This window comes from Bos javanicus, chromosome 21 (genome assembly GCF_032452875.1).
Source record: "Bos javanicus breed banteng chromosome 21, ARS-OSU_banteng_1.0, whole genome shotgun sequence".
NCBI classification, from domain to species: domain Eukaryota; kingdom Metazoa; phylum Chordata; class Mammalia; order Artiodactyla; family Bovidae; genus Bos; species Bos javanicus.
In genome coordinates, this window is record NC_083888.1 from 27,428,453 (window position 1) to 27,443,089 (window position 14,637).

Genomic DNA, 14,637 nt, shown 5'->3' on the forward strand with positions numbered 1-14,637 from the left:
GTGTTTCAAGGAACGTCCATGATGTTTTCCATAGTGGCTTCACCATTTACATTCCCACCAGGATTGTAGGAGGATTCCTTTTTCTGTACATTCTCTACAGTGTTTGTTCTTTGTAGATCTTTTCGATGATGGCCACTGTGACTAAGGCAATACCTTATTGAAGTTTTGATTGGCATTGATTTAATAATTATTGATGTGGAGTATCTTTCCATGTGCTTTTATTATTTTACACCTTGTGAGTACAGTTTACCTCTTGAAACTGGCTTCTAGAAACTTGACCCTGTTTGGAATTCTTTTGCGATGATTTACCTCAGGACATTCCTTGAGTGCAGGTGTCATTTAAAGTCCTGCTGGACTTTTGACTATTAAGAGCCCTTCAGCACGTGTTTTATGGCTTCCCTGTTGGATCAGCGGTAAGAAATCCACCTGCAATGCAAGAGACTTGAGGAGACACAGTTTTGATGCCTGGGTTGGGAAGATCCCCTGGAGAAGGAAACGGCAACCCACTCCAGTCTTCTTGCCTGGGAAATCCCATGACAGATGAGCCTGGCAGGCTACAGTCCATGGGGTTCCAAAGAGCTGGACACGAGTGACTAAACAAAACAGCAGCTGTTTTAATGTGTATATATTGATCTGAACCCCCTAATTACTCCCTGCCCCCTGACATTTCTTTTTGGTAAACATCAAGTTTCTTTTCTAAGTCTGTGAATCTGTTTCTCTTCTGTAATGAAGTTCATTTGTATCCATTTTTAGATTCTGCCGGAAGTGATATCCTATGATGCTTGTCTCCCTGTTTCACTTTCTTCACTTACTGTAAATCACCTCTGGTTTCTTCCCTGTAACTAGAAATGTCATTGTTTCATCCTTTTTTATTTCTGAGTAATATTGCATTGTGTATATGTACCCCATCTTCTGTATCCATTCATCTGTCTTTGTACACTTAAGTTGCTTCTGTATCTTTGCCACTGTACCTAGGGCTGCCATGACCTTTGGGGTGCAGGTTTCTTTTTATATTTTGGTTCTCTCTGGATCTACACCTAGGTATGGTATTGCTGGATCACTTGGTACTTCTATTTTTAGTTTTCTATAAACCTCCATAATGTTCTCCATAGTGGGTGTACGATTTACATTCCCACCAACAGTGTAAGAGGGTTCCCTTCTCTCCACCGCCTCTGGAGAATTTACTGTTGTAGGTTTTTTGATATGGTCATTTAGATCAACCATATTGCCTTTCCAATGACAAAGAAAGGTAATGCCAAAGAATGCTCAAATTACTGCACAATTGCACTCATCTCACACGCTAGTAAAGTAATGCTCAAAATTCTCCAAGCCAGGCTTCAGCAGTATGTGAACTGTGAACTTCCAGATGTTCAAGCTGGTTTTAGAAAAGGCAGAGGAACCAGAGATCAAATTGCCAACATTCGCTGGATCATCGAAAAAGCAAGAGTTCCAAAAAAAAAACCATCCATTTCTGTTTTATTGACTATGCCAAAGCCTTTGACTGTGTGGATCACAATAAACTGTGGAAAATTCTGAAAGAGATGGGAATACCAGACCACCTGACCTGCCTCTTGAGAAATCTGTATGCAGGTCAGAAATCAACAGTTAAACTGGACATGGAGCAATAGATTGGTTCCAAATAGGAAAAGGAGTACGTCAAGGCTGTATATTGTCACCCTGCTTATTTAACTTATATGCAGAGTACATCATGAGAAACGCTGGGCTGGAAGAAGCACAAGCTGGAATCAAGTTTGCTAGGAGAAATATCAATAACCTCAGATATGTAGATGACACCACCCTTAGGGCAGAAAGTGAAGAAGAACTAAAGAGCCTCTTGATGAAAGTGAAAGAGGAGAGTGAAAAAGTTGGCTTAAAGCTCAACATTCAGAAAACTAAGATCATGGCATCTGGTCCCATCACTTCATGGCAAATAGATGGGAAAACAGTGTCAGACTTTATTTTTTGGGCTCCAAAATCACTGCAGATGGTGACTGCAGCCATGAAATTAAAAGACGTGTGCTCCTTGGGAAAAAAGTTATGACCAACCTAGACAACATATTATAAAGCAGAGACATTACTTTGTAAACAAAGATCCGTCTAGTCAAAGCTACGGTTTTTCCAGTAGTCATGTATGGGTGTGAGAGTTGGAGTATAAAGAAAGCTGAGCACAGAAGAACTGATGCTTTTTTTTTTCCCTAAATGGTTTCATTTTATTTTATTTAACTTTACAATATTGTATTGGTTTTGCCATATATCAAAATGAATCTGCCAAATTGATGCCTTTGAACTGTGGTGTTGGAGAAGACTCTTGAGAGTCCCTTGGACTGCAAGGAGATCCAACCAGTCCATCCTCAAGGAGATCAGTCCTGAATAGTCATTGGAAGGACTGACGCTGAAGCTGAAACTCCAATACTTTGGCCACCTGATGCGAAGAACTGACTCCTTGGAAAAGACCCTGATACTGGGAAGGATTGAAGGCGGGAGGAGAAGGTGATAAGAGAGGATGAGATGATTGGATGGCATTACCAACTTGATGGATGTGAGTTTGAGTAAGCTCTGGGAGTTGGTGATGGACAGGGAAACTGGCATGCTGTAGTCCATGGGGTTGTAAAGAGTCGGACACGACTGAGTGACTGAACTGAAGAACTCGTGAGACTGAGCATATTTTTATGTGCTTTATAGCCATGTCTATGCCTTCTTTGGAGAAATGTGCATTTAGACCTTTGATTTTTTTATTGGATTGTTTGTTTTCTGATATTGTGCTGTACAAGTTGTTTGTATGTGTTGGAGATAAATTCCCTGTATCTTCGTTTGCAAGAATTTTTTCCATTATGAGGGTTGTCTTTTTTCTTTCACTTGTGATTTCCTTTTCTGTGCAATTGCTTTTAATGCTTATTAGGTCCCATTTGTTTGTGTTTTATTTTTCATGATGATTAGAGGTGGACCACAAATGCTGCGTTTTATGTCAAAGTGTGTTCTGTTTTTTTCTTCAGTACTTTCATAAAATCTTTCATTTAGATATTTAATCTATTTGAAGTTAATTTTGTGTATGGTTTTAGGGAGTAGTCTAATTTCATTCTCATTTTCATGCTAAGGAACCTGCCCCGTGTCCTCCACAGTGGCTGCTCCCAATTTCCATTCCCAGCATCAGTGTGGGAGGGTTCCCTGTGCCCTACACTCGCTCCAGCATTTATTGTTTGTAGAATTTCTGCCTGTGGCCATTCTCATCAGTGTGAGGTGATACCTTATTGAAATTTTGATTTGCATTTCTCTCATATTTAGTGATGTTGACATATTTTCATGTGTTTTTTTTAAACAGTGTAAGTTAAACTTACTTATTCAAGTTAGTTTCTTGAATGAATATTCAAAATGTCTTCCCTGTTTGGAAATTTTTCCGATAATCTCCCTTAGGACATTTCTTGAGGGCAGGTGTTTTTTACTTACAGCCCTGCAGGCCCATCACTTCATGGGAAATAGATGGGGAAACAGTGGAAACAGTGTCAGACTTTATTTTCTTGGGCTCCAAAATCACTGCAGATGGTAATTGCAACCATGAAATTAAAAGACGCTTACTCCTTGGAAGGAAAGTTATGACCAACCTAGATAGCATATTCAAAAGCAGAGACATTACTTGGCCAACAAAGGTCCGTCTAGTCAAGGCTGTGGTTTTTCCAGTGGTCGTGTATGGATGTGAGAGTTGGACTGTGAAGAAAGCTGAACGCCGAAGAATTGATGCTTTTGAACTGTGGTGTTGGAGAAGACTCTTGAGAGTCCCTTGGACTGCAAGGAGATCCAACCAGTCCATTCTAAAGGAGATCAGTCCTGGGTGTTCCTTGGAAGGACTGATGCTAAAGCTGAAACTCCAATACTTTGGCCACCTCATGCGAAGAGTTGACTCATTGGAAAAGACTCTGATGCTGGCAGGGATTGGGGGCAGGAGGAGAAGGGGACGACAGGATGAGATGGCTGGATGGCATCCCCGATTCGACGGACATGAGTTTCAGTGAACTCTGGGAGCTGGTGATGGACAGGGAGGCCTGGCATGCTGCAGTTCATGGGGTCGCAAAGAGTTGGACACGACTGAGCAACTGATGGCACCCCACTCCAGTACTCTTGCCTGGAAAATCCCATGGGCGGAGGAGCCTGGTGGGCTGCAGTCCATGGGGTCGTGAAGAGTTGGACACGACTGAGTGACTTCACTTTCACTTTTCACTTTCACGCATTGGAGCAGGAAATGGCAACCCACTCCAGTGTTCTTGCCTGGAGAATCCCAGGGATGGGGGAGCCTGGTTGGCTGCTGTCTATGGGGTCACACAGAGTCGGACACGACTGAAGCGTCTTAGCAGCAGCAGCAGCAGAGCAATTGAACTGAACTGAACTGCAGGCCTTGGGAATATGGTTTCAAAGTTGTTGTTATGGAAAATGGACACAAGGTGGCAGCATGTCTTTATGCTCAACTCTGGTTACTGAGGGAACCAGAGCCTTGGGGAAAGTCCTGTTTCTGGATTGTCAAGAGTGGAAAGTGCCAGAAGAAGCACTTAAAGCTTGTGTCCCATTCCTTCTTCCTTCTTTACCCTTGTCCCCTGGACACATCCCCTTTCCTGCAACACCACTCTGGGGAGAGTACTTTCATCTGTAGATGGGAGGACCCTAAGGAAGGAGGCTGGAGGTAGGAAGCCCACCACCAGGAGACATGGAGCCCACGGGGTTTTTCAAAGCTCTTTAAGCCCAGAGGCTCCACATCCTTTGGGTGCAGTAGCCATAGTTTCACTGCAGGAGGACCCTCCTGGATCTGGAGGTTGTGGGCCCGTGTAGAGGGGAGCAGGCTCACCCAGACCATGGGGCAGGGCTCATTGGTTGGCACATCCTCCCCAGCTCTGTCAGCCCCATGACAGTCCATCCTTGGGAAACAAGCCTCCCAGGCTTCAGGGATGTGACAGCAGCTCAGGTCACTATGGCCTTAATGGAATAGAGTCAGCATTTTTTGTTGTTTATTCTGTTTTCATCCTGTCATTTGAACTGTTCTCATTCAAAGTTCGTCTCATTTTTTCTCGTGCTGTATGTATTTTTTATATTGAGTGGCAGGGGCTGTTTGTATATTTTGGAGATGAATTCCTTGTGGGTATCTTCATTTGCAAATATTTTTTCCTATTCTGAGTGTTTCATTTTTTATTTCCTTTGGTATTCCAATGCTTTTAAGTTTAATCCCTTTTTCTGGTTTGTAGTTTATTTTTCATTATTCTAAGATATGGATGCACAAGGAATTTGCTGTAATATATGTCAAATCATATCCTGTTTATATTTTCCTCAAGAATTTTATAGTGTCTGTCCTTACTTTTAGATATACTATTTGGCGTTTATTTTTGAGTATGGTGTCAGGGAATATTCTAATCTCATTCTCATTTTCATGGCTGAAGAAACCTTCAGCGTGCCCTTCATAGTGGCCATTACCAAATTCTATCCCAAGCATCTGTGGAGAAGGGTTCCCTTTGTCTCCACACCCTCTTCAGCTCTTGTTGATTGTAGAGTGTTTGACAATGACCATTTCTCCCGGTGTGATGTGATACCTCACCAGTTTAGATTTGCATTTCTCTATTATTTAGCAATGTTTTCATCTTTTCACATGATTTTTTTAAAGGGTGTGAATTAAACATACCTCTTGAAATTGTCCACTTAAATGCCTGCTTTGTTTTGAATTCTTTTTGATGACAACCCCTAGGTCATTTCTCCAGAGCAGGTGTTTTTACTTACATCCCCTACCCCATCCTTGTGAATATTAAATGCCCAGCAGCTCTGCTTTTCGTGGCTTTGTGCGGATAAAGGTCACAGGGGAAGAGCATGACTTCATGCCTCACTGTTCTTTTTCCCCTCTTATTTCCTTGTTATTTTATGTTGGAATAAAGTTGATTTGTATGTAGTGTTTGTTTCAGTTGTAGAGGAATGTGATTCAGTTATATGTAGATGTTCATTTATTCTCTTTCAGCTTTTTTGCATATAGGTGACTACAGTGTACATAAACTTCCCTATGCTCTTCAGTAGTTAATTTTTGATCATCTACTTGATATATATTAACAGTATATGGTAACTCAAGACTCTTAATTTCTCCCACCTGTATCTGGAGACTGTCGGCTCATGCAGAAGTCAAAAGAGACTCCGTGTCCATGGTGGTAGCACACTGCCAGCACATTTTCCCAGCTCTCTGAGACTCACTACACTCCAGATATGGGACCAAAGCCAGTCGGGCTCCAGGGATGTGGCACCAACCCACGTCACTATGGCCTGAGGGGAATAGTCAGCATGTTTTCCCTCTGTTTTAATTCTATAATTTGAACTGCTTTTATCCTATAATTTGAATTACAACCTTGTGGGGTTTTTTTTTTTTTTTCCCAGTCTACTGCAATTTGATTCACTTCCACATGGTTGTATACATGTATTTTTTTTTTTTTGGATTGTTTTCTATATAGGTCATTATAGAGTACTGTAAGTTTCCTTGTGTTACACAGTGGGTCCTAGTGAGTTATTTTATAAATAGTAGTGTGCATTTGTTAGTCTGAAGCAGCATGTTTCTCCCTGCTCCCCCTCTTACTTTCTTGATGACTGAAAGTTTATTTTCTAAGTCTGTGAGGCTGTGTCTCTTTGGGAAAGTTTATTTTTATGCATTTTTAATTACACCTTGAAGTGACATCATATACTTGTCTCTCCCTGTCTGCCTTACTTTTCTTGGAATGATCATCTCTACATTCTTTCCTGTGGTTAGACTTGGCATTATTTCCTACTTTCTTATGTTTGAGTAATATTGCATTGTGTATACGTACTTGATTGTCTGTATCCATTCGTCTGTAATTTCTACAGTTAACTTGCTTCCCTGACTTGGCTATTGTACCTAGTGAGGCCAAGAGGGAAGGGGGACCCACATCTTTTAACATTTTTTTATTTTCCCCAGATTTATGCCCTATCATGGGATTTCTGGGTCTAAAAGTGTTTCTATGTTATTTTTAAAATGAACCTATATAGTCTTCTCTCTACCAGATTATCTATGTACATTGCAATCAACAGTGCAGGAGGATTCCCTTCTCTCCATAACCTCTCAAGCATTTATTCTTTAAGATGGCTTTTCTGACAAATGTGAGCTCAATCCTCATTAGAGTTTTGATTCCCCTTTCTCTAATATTAGTGATGTCATGTATGGATGTGAGAGTTAGACTGTGAAGAAAGCTGACGCCAAAGAATTGATACTTTTAAACTGTGGTGTTGGAGAAGACTCTTGAGAGTCCCTTGGACTGCAAGGAGATCCAACCAGTCCATCCTAAAGGAGATCAGTCCTGGGTGTTCATTGGAAGGACTGATGCTGAGGCTGAAATTCCAATACTTTGGCCACCTCATGCGAAGAGGTGACTCATTGGAAAAGACTCTGATGCTGGGAGGGATTGAGGGCAGGAGGAGAAGGGGATGACAGAGGATGAGGTGACTGTATGGCATCACCAATTCGATGCACATGAGTTTGGGTGGACTCTGGGAGTTGGTGATGGACAGGGAGGCCTGGCGTGGTGCGATTCATGGGGTCGAGAAGGGTCAGACACGATTGAGAGACTGAACTGAATATTAGTGATACTGAGCATCTTTTCATGTGCCAGATTGCAGTCTGTTGGCATTCCTCAGAGAAATATCCATTTTGATATTTGGCCCATTTTTGTGTGTGGGGAGGGAGAGGTGTACATATTTTTAACATTGAGTTGCACAGACTTCTTGCATGGTTTGGAGATGAATTCCTTGTAGGGATCTCAGTGCAATTTTTTTTTCCCTATTCTGAGTGTTGTCCTTGTCTTTTGTTTAGGGTTTTCCTTGTTATGCAAATCCTTTTAAGGTTAGTTTGGCCTGGTTTCTGATTTGTAGTTTATTTTTGTTTATTCTAAAAATGTGGGTCCACAAAGAACTTGCTGCATTTTATGTCAAAGTATGTTCTGTTTATATTTTTCTCAAGGATTTCATAGTATCCATCCTTATATTTAGATATTTATACTATTTGGAGTTTATTTTTGTGTGTGGTGATAGGGAGTGTTCTAACCTCATTCTTCCTTCCATGGCTGAAGGAACCTTCATAGTGTCCCTCATAGTGGTTGTTTCCAATTTACATCCCAAGCATCCGTGGAAGAGGGTTCCCTTGTCTTCACACCCTCTCCAGCATTTATTGTTTGTAGTGTGTTGGGCAATGACCATTCTTCCCAGTGTGGTGTGATACCTCATTGTAGTTTAGCACTGCATTTCCTTAAGGAAAGTTATGACCAACTTAGATAGCATATTGAAAAGCAGAGATATTACTTTGCCAGCAAAGGTCCATCTAGTCAAGGCTATGGTTTTTCCAGTGTTGATGTACGGATGTGAGAGTTGGACTGTGAAGAAAGCTGAATGCCAAAGAATTGATGCTTTTGAACTGTGGTGTTGGAGAAGACTCTTGAGAGTCCCTTGGACTGCAAGGAGATCCAACCAGTCCATTCTAAAGGAGATCAGTCCTAGGTGTTCATTGGAAGGACTGATGCTGAAGCTGAAACTCCAATACTTTGGCCACCTCATGTGAAGAGTTGACTTATTGGAAAAGACCCTGATGCTGGGAGGGATTAGGGGCAGGAGGCAAAGGGGAAGACAGAGGATGAGATGGCTGGATGGAGTCACCGACTCGATGGACATGAGTTTGAGTGAACTCTGAGAGTTGGTGATGGACAGGGAGGTCTGGCGTGCTGTGATTCATGGGGTCACAAAGAGTCAGACACGACTGAGCGACTGAACTGAATGTTTAGTGATGTTGATGTCTTTTCATGTGATTATTTTTAAAGGGTGTGAATTAAACTTACCTCTTGAAGCTGGGTTCTTGAAAGCCTTCCTAATTTTGAATTATTTTTCAATGCCCACTCTTAGGACGTTGCTGGAGGGTAGGTGTTTCTTACTTACAGCCCCTGTATCTGTGTGAATATTAAATAGCCAGCAGCACAGCTCTTCATGGGGTCGGTACAGAAAATGGCCACAAGTCAGCAGCACTTCTCCCTGCCACAATCTCCACCCCCCCTACCCCGCCTGCCACTTTTTTAAATTCTGTAATTCCTCCTCCCGAGAAATATGTATGTAGGTCAGGAAGCAACAATTAGAACAGGACATGGAACAACAGACTCGTTCCAAATAGGAGAAGGTGTACATCAAGGCTGTATAGTCACCCTGCTTATTTAACTTATATGCAGAGTACATCTTGAGAAATGCTGGGCTGGATGAACACAAGCTGGAATCAAGATTGCCGGGAGAAATATCAATAACCTCAGATATGCAGGTGACACAACCCTTATGGCAGAAAGTGAAGAACTAAAGAGCCTCTTGATGAAACTGAAAGAGGAGAGTGAAAAAGTTGGCTTAAAGCTCAACATTCAGAAAACGAAGATCTTGGCATCCAGTCTCATCACTTCATGGCAAATAGATGGGGAAACAGTGGAAACAGTGGCTGCCTTTATTTTGGGGGTCTCCAAAATCACTGCAGATGGTGACTGCAGCCATGAAATTAAAAGACACTCACTCCTTGGAAGAAGAGTTATGACCAACCTAGACAGCATATTAAAAAGCAGAGACAGTACTTTGCCAACAAAGGTCTGTCTAGTTAAGGCTATGGTTTTTCCAGTAGTCATGTATGAATGTGAGCTTTGGACTATAAAGAAAGCTGAGCACAGAAGAATTGATGGTTTTGAACTGTGGTGTTGGAGAAGATTATTGAGAGTCCCTTGGACTCCAAGGAGATCCAACCAGTCCATCCTAAAGGAAATCAGTCCTGAATATTCATTGGAAGGACTGATGTTGAAGCTGAAACTCCAATACTTTGGCCACCTAATGTGAAGAACTAACTTATTTGAAAAGACCCTGATGCTGGGAAAGATTGAAGACGGGAGGAGAAGGGGACACAGAGGATGAGATGGTTGGATGGCATCTCTGACCCAATGGACATGAGTTTGAGTAAACTCCAGGAGTTGGTGATGGATAGGGAAGCCTGGCGTGCTGTGATTCATGGGGTCAGAAAGAGTCAGACACGACTGAGCTGAACTGAATTTCCTTGTAATTTTATACCAGAATATAGTTGATTTCTGATGTTTTTGTTTCAGGTGTCCAGGAACTTGATTCAGTTATACATAGATGTTTATCTGTTTTCTTTCAGGTCTTTCTCTGCATATAGGTGATTACAACGTGTTCAATAACCTTCCTTCTGCTTCTCAGTAGTTACTTTTGGATCACCTATTTGATATGTATTCATGCATATATGTTAACTCCAAACTCTTGATTTCTCCTGCCTGTATCTGGGGGTTGGGGGCTTTACAGAAAGGAAGAGATACTCCAGGCGCATTTTGGAGGTACACTGCCTGCCACAAGCTACCAGCTCCCTCAGCCCCAGCACACTCCATCCTTAGGACACAAGCCAATCTGGCTCCAGGGATGTGACACCAGCCCAGGTCACTATTGCCTGGAGGGAATAGAGGTAGCACTTTTTTCCCCCATATTTTCTGTTTTTAATCTATAATTTAAACTAGAGTATAAAAGTGAATTAAAATCTTGTTTTGTTTTTCTTTTCAATGTGCTGCAACTGGTTCATTTCCACATAGATGTAAACATAATTTTGGGGGGTTCTTTTCCATATAGGTAATTACATAGTGTTGTGTAAGATTCCTTTTGTTACACAGTGGGTCCTGGTGTCTTACTTTAGAAATAGTTATGTGCATATGTTAGTCTGAAGCAGCTCATTTCTCCCTGCTCCACATCTTACTTTCTTGGTGACTGGAAGTTTCTCTTCTAAGTCTTTGAGGCTATGTCTCTTTCTGAAAGACGTTCATTTGTATCCATTTTCAGATTATACATAGAAGTGATACCAGGCGATACTTGTATCTCACTGTCTCCCTTAGTTCTCTTGGAATAACCATGTCGCCTTCCTTTTCTGTGGCTGGACTTTGTGTTATATCCTACTTTCTATGGTGGAGGTACGCTGCACTGTGTACATGTACCCCACCTCCTGTCTCCATTCACGTGCGCTTCTATAATTAGCTTGCTTCCCTGTCTTGGCTGTTAGCTTTGACTACAAAAATCTTTGTCGGCAAAGTGATGTCTCTGCTTTTTAAAACACTATCTAGGTTGGTCATAACTTTCCTCACAAGGAGCAAGCATAGTCCGCCAGGCTTCTCTGTCCATGGAATTCTCCAGGCAAGAATGCTGGAGTGGGTAGCCATTCCCTTCTCCAGGAGATCTTCCTAACCCAGAGATCAAACCCGGGTCTATATTTCTGTATTTCATATATGAACATATATAGGTGCGTTATTTCATGTATGAAAATAGATTTTCTGTATCTCACGTATGAAAATATAGGTGTGTATTTCAGTATGAAAACTGAATTTTCTATATTTCATATAGAAAATATAGGTACATATGTCACATATGAAAATGGAATTTTCTATATTTTACGTATGAAAATATAGGTATTTACATTTGTAAAGTTAACTCATTTGCTATTGTTCTTTAAGCAAAAGAATAAAAAATTTACTGTAATTTATAATGATACTAAGTCTTACAACTTGGGCTTGGTAAATTGTGAGTTTCGCCTGGATTTCTAGGGCAAGAGTTCTCAAACTTCAGTTTACTTCAGTGCTTCAGAATCACCTGGAGGGCTTGTGAATTCAAATTGTCAGATGGCAGGCAATTCCAGAGCTTAATACCAGTCCAGGGACCAGAATGAAAATAATTGTGCCTTTTGCATAATCCTTTTAAAGACTTAAAATAAGTCTTCTAAATCAGTTATACTGCCTTACATCCTAATACATACGAAAGTCTTAATTTGAAACTAGAGGATTGCTAAGTGACTTCTATTTATATGTCATTGTGAACTGAAATCAATATGTAGGCATCAAAAATAACATTAAATAAAGTGTTTTGTCGGAGAACACTGAAAAAAGCAACTTTGAAAAAACCATTTTTATTCTGTAGTTAGATTAATTGGCTTGACTTTAATTAGTTCCTTGTGAAGCAAATTTTAAAAGACTAAAGCTACTTATATAATTACTTTAAATGTCATCAAAATTAACTTCTTCATGGATGGAATCTTCTATTTTTAAAAATACCCCAGTTTTATTTTCCTATTTTTTTAAATTATTTTATGTGTTTGTAACTGGCCATCAACTATATTTTAAAACTGAAGTACAGCTGATTTATATTCCTATATTTGTTTTGGGTCTACAACATAGTGATTCAATATTTTTATGGAATGTACTCTATTTAAAGTTATCAGAAAATAATGGCTTTATTTCACTGTGCTGTAAACTACATTGTCAGTTCAGTTCAGTTGCTCAGTCGTGTCCAACTCTCTGCGACCCCATGAATTGCAGCACACCAGGCCTCCCTGTCCAGCTTATATATTTTACAGAGAGCAGTGTGTATCTCTTATTCCCCTACTCCTATCTTGTCCCTCCTACCTGTCTCTCTGCACTAGTAACCATTAGGTCTCTATATCAGTTTCTGTTTCATAGATAAATTCATTTGCATCATATATTAGATTCCACATATAAGTGAAATCATATGATATTTGTCATTGTCTTTCTGGCCTACTTCACTTGGTAGAATAATCTCTAGGTTTATGTTGCTGAAAATTGAATTATATTAATATTTTCTATATTTCATATATGAAATTATATGTGCACATTTCATCTCTGAAAAGGGAATATTCTATATTTCATATATGAAAATAGAGGCACAAATTGAAAAGTGCTAAAATTTTCTGTATTTTATATATGAAAGAAGAGCTGCATATTTCATCTATGAAAGTGGTAGAATTTCCTTTACTTCATATATGAAAATAGAGCGACTGAACAAAGTCCTGTCTACACTGATTATGTTTGGATGAGACCGTGCACTTTCTGCAATGAGGACATTTAGACCTGACTGTTCCGTGTGTGCTGGGACGTGGAGACCCAGGTGCAGGCCTGGCCTGGCCTCTGTCTGAAAACTCCACGCCTGCGTCTGAGCGTCAGTGCTCAGATGTCTGGGGTCTGGGGCTGGGGTGGGCTTCTTTGGGAACTGTGCTCTCCTCTGAGTGGGCTTCCCTGGCCCTCCCGGGGGTCAGTGCTGAGGTAGGGCTCCTAGTCTGTTCCCTGCCAGGTTCACCTCCCTGGGGCTCCTGGAGAACCCTCAGGTGGCTACCTGGTAATTACTCCAATGTTCTAGCACATTCAGGTGAGTAGGGAGGCAGGTTCACCTGGTGAATTGATTCCAGGGCACAGGAATCAGGCAAAAAGTCAATGGGTGGCAGGTGAGGTTGTTGCTGTGATTTCCTTCCAGTCGACCATCCTTCCTGAGCAGAGAGCAGACCTCCCCGTCTCTCCCAGCCCTGCGTCTGGTGTGTTTTCTCAACGCCTCAGTGGAACAAGACAGGACTGAGCCTGCCAGAACCACGGTAGTGTGTTCAACATTATCATGACAGCTGTAAAAACAGTTAATATCACACAGAACCAAAGGGAAGAGAGGAGGACTTCTCTGGGACAAGCATCGGGAGAGGAGACCAACCCCACACTTCTTTCTATCATCCTAGGAGATTGCCGGAGAAGGCAGTGGCACCCCACTCTAGTACTCTTGCCTGGAAAATCCCATGGACGGAGGAGCCTGGTAGGCTGCAGTCCATGGGGTCGCTAAGAGTTGGACACGACTGAGCGACTTCACTTTCACTTTTCACTTTAATGCATTGGAGAAGGAAATGGCAACCCACTCCAGTGTTCTTGCCTGGAGAATCCCAGGGACGGGGGAGCCTGGTGGGCTGCCGTCTATGGGGTTGCACAGAGTCAGACACGACTGAAGTGACTTAGCAGTAGCAGTAGGAGATTACAGGAACCCACTCGTTTCCACTTTAGGGGCCCAGCAGAGACTTGGTGTCCTAACCAAGGGTCGTGCGACCCCAGGTGCAGGGTCTGGGGATTGTGTGGGTCTCACCCCTTCCACGTGGGTCAGGATCCTGTGTACACGGAGACCACATGTCTGCTCTTCACCTGCTGTGTGTCCTGTCTCCTCAGAGATTCCCGCATCTGAATTGAGGGTGTTTCCCTGATTAACCTGTGGTCCTTTTCCTTCTCTTCACCTTGTCGCATTCACATGAGGTCAGGCACCTTTGAGTGCGTTGCTGCTCTGTGTTTTGCTGAGTAAAAACCTTTGGAGGTGTCATATTAATATCATAGCATATCACATGCTAATTAATAGGGTCATGATTGTCTGGTTTCCCCTAGACCAAGCTCAGCTAATTTAGTTTGTTATTGAATTATTATTTTATATTGGAGTAGAGTTGATTTCCAATGTTTATTTTTAGGTGTACATGAACTCGATTCAGTTATACATGGCCATACATACATTCTTTTTCTGTTTTTTTCTCATATAGGCTATAACAGTTTGTTCAGGAGAGTTCCCTGGTCTAGAAAAAGTAGGTCCTTTTTCATTATCAACTTGATATATATTCATGTGTATATTTTCATCCTAAATTCTTAATTTATCCTTCCTTTCTAACTTTCTTTTGATAATCAGAATTTGGTTTTCTCAGGCTGTTTCTGTTTTGTGCATTAGTTCATTGGTATGAATTTATAGATCCCA

At 41.4% G+C, this 14,637-nt stretch overlaps 1 long non-coding RNA gene across 1 annotated transcript in view; it reads left to right on the forward strand.

The window, feature by feature from the left end:
* The first annotated feature begins 13,056 nt into the window (after positions 1-13,056).
* LOC133234280 (uncharacterized) overlaps positions 13,057-14,637 on the forward strand; it is a 35,498-nt gene continuing 33,917 nt past the window's right edge. Inside the window, exon 1 of the long non-coding RNA XR_009732095.1 lies at positions 13,057-13,459. This is a non-coding gene — a long non-coding RNA (uncharacterized LOC133234280). The remainder of the gene's footprint in view (positions 13,460-14,637) is intronic.